The sequence below is a fragment of the Dipteris shenzhenensis genome, chromosome 30 (assembly GCF_047967505.1).
Source record: "Dipteris shenzhenensis isolate YYH24624 ecotype China chromosome 30, Dip_SZ_1.0, whole genome shotgun sequence".
In the NCBI taxonomy this organism is placed as follows: domain Eukaryota; kingdom Viridiplantae; phylum Streptophyta; class Polypodiopsida; order Gleicheniales; family Dipteridaceae; genus Dipteris; species Dipteris shenzhenensis.
In genome coordinates, this window is record NC_141625.1 from 46,574,422 (window position 1) to 46,584,747 (window position 10,326).

Sequence of the window (10,326 nt, forward strand, 5' to 3'; positions counted from 1 at the left end):
CAAGTGGCTAACTTCAAATGCCGGGGTTGTCCTCAGTCCCAATGTTGAGATACCACCAGTTCCGTGCCTCATCAACAAGGGAAATGCATTGGGATGTTGAGGTACTTGGTTCACCCATTCTCAGTTATGTATGTGCTGGAGTATCTTCAAGCAGAAAGTCCCCCTCCACTTCTCTCAACCAAGATGGGGGTTAAGTAACTTGTGGGTTCTTGGACACGGACTGAGATTCAGATTTAGTAGATGTTGCAGATGTTGTATGCCTTCGACGCCTCGGTGCCTGTTTCAGCATGCCCCGGTAATTTAAGCCTTCCACCTCATAAGTGGTTTCAGGATGGTCTTGAACTAAGGGGTGGTCGGCTTCTGATAAGAAAAGGTCAAGCAAAGTGAGATCGGCCATGTCCTCATTTTCATATCCGGTATGCACACTAGGTCCCCCCAAGACCTCAAGCTGTTGGTGGTGATTCTCCTCAAGTTCAGCAATGTCTATGTCACTTTCTTCTAAATCACTATCACCATCAGTTTCTTCTTCATTAGTGTTACTATCTTCTTTATGACCATCATTGTACTCAATAGTACCATGGTTGTACACCGTAGTACCATCATTGTACTCTGGAGTACCATTGGTGGGTTGTGCAATACCATTGTACTTAGTAGTACCATGGTCGTACACCATAGTACCATCATTGTACACTGGAGTACGATTGGTGGGTTGTGCAATACCGGCTTCGTATACAATAGATCCATCATTGTATCCTATAATACTATCAGCATCATTTTGACCAATGTCCTCCATGTCGGCCATTGGACGATCATCCATGTTCACTGCAATACCATCATTGTCCTCAGTACGATCAGTGGTGTCCATTGTAGTACTCCTAGTGATCATGCTCTTATACATGTGTGGACTATTGCAAAGTCCAAAGGGCATCCTTTCGTAAACTAGTTCAGCTAGACCCTGTGCATGGGGTTCTGGGTGGACTTCTGATACTGCAAGTAGATGTTCTTTGGGATCTTCTTGTTGGCATAGTTCCACCATGTTGATGGCTAAGGAGCCCAGGGCTCCCATCCAATCCAAAATGACATCTTCCTCGTCTTCTTGATCAGCCGATCCAACAAGTAGGTCAAACTTTCGAATCCTTCCAGGGTTGTCTCCTCATTGATATCTTGGTCACCACCCATGGGCCAGTCCCCACGAGCCCAATGCTCCTCTTTGGCTCTGGCTTGTTCTTTAAAATCCTCCTCTCCCAGTTCTATTGGTATGTGCCTTGCATGTCCTGTGACCATATCTATTTCGAGGGATGTGGATCCCAGGGGCAATCGAACTTCATCAATTGACCAATCCTGAATGGCCTTTGTGGACCGCAACCATCACCCACCAAGAAGTAGAGGGTAAGTTTGTTTATTTTCGGTCATATCAAGGACAACAAAATTGGAGAGAAAAGTTACTCCGCCAATCTTCATGTGAACACCTTTGACTGCACCCATTGGTTTTACTCTGCGTTGATCAGCCATGCGTACTTGAAAGTGAACATCACTTGTCAACTTCAACCCCAGTTTTTGGAGTGTACCTTTCGGCATAATGTTCACGGCCGCCTCACCATCAAGGAAGACGTCCTTCAGCTCCACTCCATGAATCTCGACGGTGAGCTTGGGACTTTGTTCACAAGTGAGGGCAGTGTAGGCAGAGAAGTGGTCCGGTGTAGACCCATGCTGATCTGGTAATGTCTCTGGTGTTGGCTCACTCGGAGTAGATCCCTTCTGTCGACCTCTTGGGAGGCGGTTAAGAAATGTAATGGTCTGATGCTTGATTTGGGGGGACAACAGACAAAGTTGTCGTAGAGTGAGGTTGGGCTTGAAACTCATAAGATCTTCAAACAAGGAGTAGTGGTGGACACTAGCATTAGCCTTCTGCAACCTCATCCTCCTAGCCTCTGGCCGAGGGTCGAAGCTTACACGAGGATGCGGATGTACGTCTGAACTGTGAGTCATTGTCTCCCGTGGTTTCTCTTCCATCACCCCTTTCCCTTTTGCCTGGGCAGGACTAGGTCTTGTCCCCATCGCCCCTTCTCTGTTGAGTGATGTTGGGGACAAAGTGGAAGGACCTACTTGTGCCTCATTCTTCCAGTGTTGTTCGAGGGTTGTCACCTCCTGACATAGGTGGTTGGTACGGTGCATAGTAAGGCTGAGGATAGAAATAAGGGGCACCAATTGAATTGGGCGCAGGAGCTTGGAGCAAAGGGGGAGTCGGAAGCAATGGAGGCGGCATGATAGGAGAAGGATGTGGCCTAAATGTTTGTGCAAGAGGGAGAGCAGGAGGTACTGCTGCTGGGCCATAAGTTATGGGTACCGTTCTGTTGACTGCAGCAACTAGAGGTTCCCCCGAGGTATACTCTAGAAGAAGCTTCCTTAATTCTTTGAGGTACCTACAATCAGAGGCATCATGTCCATGGATCTCACAAAATGTACAAAATGAGGTAGAAGTAGGTACCTTACGCTTGGAGGGGCATTCCCAGTAACCATGGTCAGAATTCTACCCTTGCATTCTATGCACCAAAGACCACTTCGAATCTGGGCCTCAAAGGATGACAGGCCATCCACCTTTATTCTATCTTTCAGGCCTTCTTTGATTTCTTTTAACTCCTTCTTGAGTTGCTGCCATGCGGATGATCCCTCCTCTCTTGGGAGTTGGGTGGTCGTAGTCGTTGATGAGGCAAAACTTAGCTGTGACCGTTCCATCTTGATAGCTTCTTTTAGGAAGTCTTGAAGTGAGGCATGTTCAGGGAGTTTATCAACCATCCTTATAGCAATGGTAGGGGGTAATGCTTTCCAAAACCACCCCTTCATGACAACATCATTAGGTGGCACAGACATCTTTGCCGCCAAGACCCTCATCCTTGTGTACATCTCAAAGATGCTTTCTCCAGGCTTCATGGTGTTGGTGGATAACTCTTGGACAATCATGTGTTCGAATTTTTCCAACTTGAAAGTGCGTAAGAATTCCTCCCTTAGGTCTGTCAACGTCTGGAAGTGGTCAGGGGAAAATTGATTGTACCATACATCCGCGGCATCCTCCAATGACAAGGGGAAGACGTGAAGGAACGTATGCTCATTCTCCACACCTTTAGCTCTACATGCTGTGAGGAATTTCCTCACATGAGCTTCCGCATCCTCATGGAGGTGGCCTTTGAACTTTTGAGTCTTCATGTGGACCTTGTTGAATAGCTCGAGAAGTCTAGCTCTATCTGCAAGACTGAGAATGGCCATCCCCACCCGAGAGGTTGGAGAAGATACAAGAGTTAGAGGGAGTCCCGATGGGGTTGTAATGAGTGTCGGTGCTCCAGAGAAGGAGACCACACCGACAACACCTCCTATGGAGGACCACAATGGGGAAGTCACTACTCATGTAGCCATAGAGGAAGTGTACCCAGATGGTAGCGCATACGCGGAGGGTCTCGGTGCTGCAGAGGGAAAGGGTGAGAACATAGAATATGTGGGGGTTAAAGAGGATGGGAGAGCATTTGGGAAAGAGAGGGACGGAGTTGAAGTCATGGATGAGTAGGCAGTAGGCAAGGAAGGAGGTGGTGGAAAAGGCAGCACCGGTGTGGATGGAAAGGGAGATGAAACCATCATGGCAGGTAAAGGCATGGCCGGAGCAAAAGTACCCCCCAGTGGGATAGATGTAGAAGAAAGATTAGCTAGGAGCCTGGAGCTATGCATAACAGATGAGGTAGCAGCTTGTCTAGCAGAGGTCGACGAGGCGGGAGCAGATGGAGTCGCCACTCCGGCAGAAGAGGTGGTTGATGAAGACATTGTTGCAAGAGGAGGAGAGGGGCTGCCTTGACCTTGATGAGTCCCTAAGGAGCCCTCGTCCTTCGTACCCTCTTCTTTCGCCTGTTCTCCGCTTTGCACTTCTTCTCCAGAGTCCAGATCTAACCACCAGGGTTCATGTTGATCCAAGTCAATGAGAGTGTTGATGAAGTTACTTGCTCTGGCTACTGCTCCAATGGGCTCACTTTGTGCTCGAGTTGAGGACTTCGCAAACTTACGTCGCACGTAATGCTTCTTGTACCAAGTTTGATATGTCGGAAGTCTTTGGACCCTAGATCACCACTTCACTTGTGCTACTCAACACCAGCAGTGTCCCACCGTGACCGCCATAAACTGTCTAAGGGGAGGGGTTCCTATGCTTCCGGAGGTGTTACCAGAGGCCAAAGGCTGGTGGCGTGAGAAGCATGAGTGTTGCAATGCTCTAATGCAATGGATCGCGCAGAGTGCACCGTGCAGTGGTATGCGAGTGCCGTATGCTATACTACAGTGAACAACAATGTACGAGTGCACTATGCTAAATGACAATCACCTGAGAACTCCACAACATAAGCAGAAGAAGAAAACCTCGTCATACACTAGTGAACAATCCCCATATCGGGAAGAAACAAGAAAAATGAGAAAGTGACCAAGCTGGCCAAAGTACATATCACTGGACCAGCGTCTATAGGTCACAAGTCGCAAGTCACAAGAACACACAGGTCTATCCCCATAGTAGACAGAGGGTACACACAAGTCTCTCCACACTCTCTCCTTGGCGAGCTCATAGCATTAGCCTCTATCTCTCCTCACACTCTGCTTTCTCCCGCTCTAGTGCCGAACGCTGCATGCTTAATGCTGAGTCTTCATCCTCATCCCCACCTTGGAGGGTCTCTTCTTCGCTGAGAATCTCCCCCTTTCTTCCCATTGGTCATCCTCTTATCTCCTTAGTTGTTGAGGATAGCCGTTGCACCGTTGGCTCTCTTGATGGCTACCGCGACTTCCTGACTCCCTGACTCGCTAGCCTCTTCTAAGCAGGATGGTGTAAATTCTTCATGTACAGGTGAGCTGGATCACCGCACCACTGAACCACTGTGTAATTGCAAATACTCCTGACTCCTCCATGTGAAGAGCTCACTCTCCATGTGCGCAGCTCTTGATGAGATCGCCTTGGGCATGATACTCCTGGTTGACCTGTGGTTGACATGTATCGACGCATGGTTGCCTCGGATAGTACTCTGGATGAACCCGTGTGGTCAACTCCTCGTGTCGTGTGGCTGACTTGTGTTGACACATGGTCAACACCCGTTGACAAGTGGTTAACGCATGTCGTCATGTGGTCAGGGATGTTTCTATTGTAACAGGACCCTCTTCTTCAGTGCACACAGTACGATCAGTACCCCGTTGGATGTCTGTGAGGGTTGCTGACACTCCGCCAGCTCTGTGAGGCACCTCAGACCATTCTCAGTTAGAAGCAGGTGATATTCCTACAAGCGTAGATGTGGTTGCCCCAGTCCCCCCACCTGCTCATCAGGAGGGGCAACCCATTTCTTCAAGTCCTGTCACTAATGTTCCTGATCAGCCCCCTCCCTCGGTTAGTCATACTTCACCTCTTGATAGAGGTAAGGGGGTTTTTTCTCCTTCTCCCTCAGGTGCAGGGATTCTTCACACTCCTATGCCAGTTCCCTCCTACAGGATTCCCTCCTACAGGAACTCTTTTGTAGTACTGGCAGATTTGGCAAAGTTTGAGGCAGAGGAGGAGTTTGTGCCCTATAGCTTGGGGGAGCCGGTCATTGGGATTCCGTTGGACAGGGTTTCCCCCTCTGCTGGAGTGGGTTTTCTTTCACCAGTTGATTTCCCTCTACTTGACAGAGTGGAAAGATAGATCTGAAGAGAGTTCAACATGGGAAAAGGTAAGCAGTCTCCGGAGGAGGTTTCCCAATTTTGTTTTCAAGGATGTAAACAATTCTTAAGGGGGAGGCAGTCAATACAGCGAGCGAGAAAAAGCGAGCGACAATTAGTTGAAGTGGTTGGAAAATCAAGCAAGCAAAGAAAGAATCTAAGTTTTTTATAAAATAATTGCTTGGAGTACAAAGTATTCAAAAAGGTGGTTATGTGTCTTAAAATTTATATTCTGATGCACACAAGTTTTTTAGATGGTGCAAAAAGGCATGATATTCACCTAAATCAAGCCTTGTCATTTGATTTAATATGTAACATTATGCCATTTATATTTAATAATCAAAAGATGCAGGGATGTTAAAAACTCATCTTTTGGGCCAAAACAATCAAATGTTGACATCTTGCCAAAATATAGGGATGTGAAAATGTCCTCTTTTGGGCCAAAACAGGGAGCGCGTTAACGCGCTCCTTGTTTTGGCCCAAAAGAGGACATTTTCACATCCCTGTATCTTTTGATTTACAAGTCCAAACGGGGTCATGTTACATATCAAATCAAATGGCAAGGCGTACTTTAGACGATTATCATGTCCTTGTGTACCATCTAGTAAAATTTAATGCACCAAAAAATGAATTTGTGGCCAATTTGCTGCATTGGTAAGATTAGTGGGAGGTAAGAATAAATCATTAGGGAAGGATATTTTTGCAGTAACAAAGAAACATGGGTTTTGTTCCAAGAGTGAACAAAGTTAAAAAACCTAAGCATTTACATATGCATGGAATCTAGACTAATCCATGCAAGGAGTCCTTGGAAAGATGATCTCAATTACTCTAGTGGAAAGAGAGAACTTGATTGCAGTAGGGTTTGTCTTTGATACAAACAATGACTTGGAAGTTAAACATACAAATTGTCTCATGGATGATGTGAAATTAGTATTAATGGATTTAAAGTTATATGCATATTTAACCTTCTGGCATTGAGGGAACATATGCACTTTTGAATAAGTTATTATTTTTTGCTACTAAAATGGGGGATTTATAAATCTTTTATTGTTTTTTATCGCTCGCTTTTTTTGGCTTGCTCGCTTTTTGGTAATCCTCCTTAAGGGGGAGGGAATGTTACGTCAACTGTAATACCGTGACATCGGTATAACGGGGAAACCATGAGGACTTGACAATACTTACCTGTGTGGCTAATGAGGGCTAGGGTCTAGGGGGAAATCCTAGGCCTAGGCAATTAATGGAAGGGTGCATTAGTTGAACCTAAAGAGGGGTTTAATGATAAGGTCCACTTGGACACATGGCACCATGAGGGTTGGCCACTTGGGAGGTATTGGGCTGTGTGGGAGGATCTAGATGGGAAGCTAGCTAGAAGAGGTTTGAGAGAGAAAACCCACGTACTTTTTTTTTTTTTTTTTCCATGAAAAAGACTTCTATTAAGTAAGAACAAAAACCCGCGAGAGCAAGCTCAAAGCGGAATACATCATGAAATCATGAGGATAATAAAAAACCCCTCAGAGTGAGGTGGAAAGAAACCAAGGCTGAGGCTGAAAGTGCCATCTCAACCCTGTAGTAGATTGAGAGAAGAAAGGAGAATCCTTCCATTCCCTGAAGAAAGAAGCCCTCCTAGCTGAGGCTGCACGGGAGTCCCCCTGCATACCTGTCCATACGGCCATCAAAGTGTGTACGATGTCTGTCCAGATACTAGCCAATGTGTGCGAGGGATGAACCTGAGTACCCTCCATAGCCTCTCTGCATCTGGCTCTCCAGATATGCCAGGCTGCTATGCTCGCTATAATCTCCCAAGAAGTATCCACAGAGGCATGTACAGCTGTAAAAGGACGGTGTGGAACCACATCCAACGAGTAGAACTCAACCCGATGACGTCGAACCGAAATGGCCCGAGAGGAGTCAAGTCCCTCATAGAAAACCTGAGGTCCTGTAAGAGAAAGCCAAGCCACCGAGCCCCAAGTCATAAAAAGTGGGGAATGGGCAAAGTGACTGAAGATCCTGGCTATCCCCATCCAAATCAATCTCGCATGTCTGCAATCCCATAAGCAATGCTGAATAGACTCCGAAGCAGAAAGGCAACGAGGGCAAGTAGGGTCGGCTCCGAATCTGGACCTCCAAAGGTTCACTGCAATCCCTCCATGAATAGAAAGCCAAAAGAAGATAGTGATCTTTCTATTCCTGTGGGATTTCCAGAGCCTCCTCCAGAAGTACCTCTGCTGATCCGCAGTAATACCAAAAGTCTCCCAATGAGGAACTCTAGAGGGTCTCCAGCCTCTACTACTGAGCTGAAATCTCCTGGCATTACTGACCGTGTAACGAAAGAAGGGGATGGTCTTCTCTCGATGCCCCGCGTCAATCCACTCCCACTCTCCGGGGTCCCACTGTAAATACCTGATGGGAACTCCTCCATAGAGCCAAAGTCTCCAAGACCCGGTGGAGAGTAACTGGGGGTCAGGGTCTAAGAACCACTCTGAATCTGATCCCTGCATCAAAAGGCCTACGACCCTGATAGGCTGAAAAGCAGACTCAAGCAAGATATCATCTGTAGATCTGAGCAATCTGCCACCATCCTGGACACTGAAAACCAAAGCATCCTCCTGTGCATCTCGGAAGGCTAAGACCTGAAGTGGAACCCCGCCTCTCGAGAAAGTACCTGCCCAAGTGGAGGAAGTGAGAGGCATATCATCTGTGTCTATCCAAGCCTCTGGAAGGGCTGTCTCAATCTGCAAGATCCTCCCTGCACTCCCTCTGAGATGTCCTATCAACCTTGACTTGGTTTCCTCTGGAAGCCTACGGAAAGCTTTCCAAGATCCCAAAGAAGAAGCAGGTCCCCTCTCCCACCTGGCCCACTGCATGTAGAGTGAGGCACCCAGTGGTCTGCCACGATCATCTAAAATACTGTCGTTCCACGTGATGGGCTGCCTATCAATCTCTTCCCGGGAGGAAGGAGGAATCCTCCGAAGAGAGCTTCTGAAACTAGCCCAAGCTTTCAGAATGGCAACCATGAGAGGGGATGAAGGTGATCTGAGGTGTGCTGAGGTGAAGATCCATTTAAGACTGTTCATCCAGTCTCCTCCTGAGGAAGGTGTGCATCTCTGTATGCTGCTGATAAGAAAGTCCTTCCACGGTTCCTGTCCTGGCATAAGTCCTCGCACTACTATCTTGCAAAGTAAAGCTCTGCACTGTAAATCTGGATCAATAATATTGAGACCCCCATCCTGTGTAGGGAGGATGAGGGTCTCCCAAGCCACTCTGGCTAAGGCATCTGCTGTGCCATCAAGCCCACTCCAGAGAAAGTTCCTGATCGGTCTTCTGAGCTGAATGATGCAGTCCCTAGAATGGCACCAACATGAACAAATAAACCAGGCAGTGGCCAGGAGGACCTGGTTGACCACCACAACTCTAGAGGCAAGATCCAACTTGGTTGAGCTCCAAAAGAGAAGCTTCCTTCTGATGCTCTCCAACACGGGAGCAAACTGCTGCTGCGTGGTAGAAATACCCACGTACTATTTTTGGTGAGCTAGCAGCTGAAGGTCTAGACCGTGGCTGGGTGGAGAACTAGAATCGGGCCCTCTTTACGGGGATGTTACAGAGGGGGTGGTGGTGGAGATGGAGGGGGGAGGGGGGAGGGGGAGGGGGTTGTGGAGATGGAGGGGGGGAGGGGGAAGGGGGTGGTGGAGGACATGGAGAGGGGAGGGGGGAGGGGGTGGTGGAGATGGAGGGGGGGAGGGGGAAGGGGGTGGTGGAGATGGAGGGGGGAAGGGGGGAGGGGGGAGATGGAGGGGGGAGGAGAGAGGGGGTGGTGGAGATGGAGGGGGGAAAGGGGAGAGGGGGGGAGGGGGTGGTCGTGGAGATGGAGGGGGAGGGGGAGGGGGTGGTGGAGATGGAGGGGGGAGGGGGAAGGGGGTGGTGGAGGAGATGGAGGGGGACGGGGGGAGGGGGTGGTGGAGATGGAGGGGCGAGGGGGAGGAGGGGGTGGTGGTGGAGATGGAGGGGGGAGGGGGAGGGGGGAGGGGGAGGGGGAGGGGGTGGTGGAGATGGAGGGGGAGAGGGGGGAGGGCGGGGGTGGTGGAAATGGGAGGGGGGGAAAATGTCCACCCATAGGTGAACTACCTTCTCGGCCCAATGCCGAGTCTCTAAAGATGACCCTGAAGCTGATCCTTCCTGAGTGCCTTGGTGAAGATATTTGCTCCATTTTGCTCTGTAGGACAGTAGACCAATTCCACTATCTCGTCCTCGATCAAATCATGCACATAGTGATACTGAATCTCTATATGTTTTGTGCACGATGAAACACTGGATTTTTAGTAATGGCCATGCAGCTTTGATTGTTGCACCTCAGCACAGTTGCCTCATCTGTCACCCCTTGTTCCCCCCCTTATCCAGCCTCCGTCACCCCTTGGTCACCCCCTTGGCAGCCCTTTGTCACCCCCTTGTTCACCCTCTATCACCCCCTTGTCCACCCCCTATCACCCCTTGGTTACCCCTTTTTCCACCCTCTGTCACCCCTTGGTCACCCCCTTGTGACCCTTTTATTACTGCCTTGTCACCCCTTGGTCACCCCCTTGTCCCCCCTTTGATGTGCTGGAAGAGACAAAACAACAGAGATCA

General features: G+C 48.8%; 1 protein-coding gene across 2 annotated transcripts in view; it reads left to right on the plus strand.

The window, feature by feature from the left end:
- Positions 1-10,326, plus strand: part of LOC147882224 (lysine-ketoglutarate reductase/saccharopine dehydrogenase bifunctional enzyme) — a 257,686-nt gene that overhangs the window by 167,931 nt on the left and 79,429 nt on the right. The gene's annotated exons all lie outside the window — the stretch shown is intronic.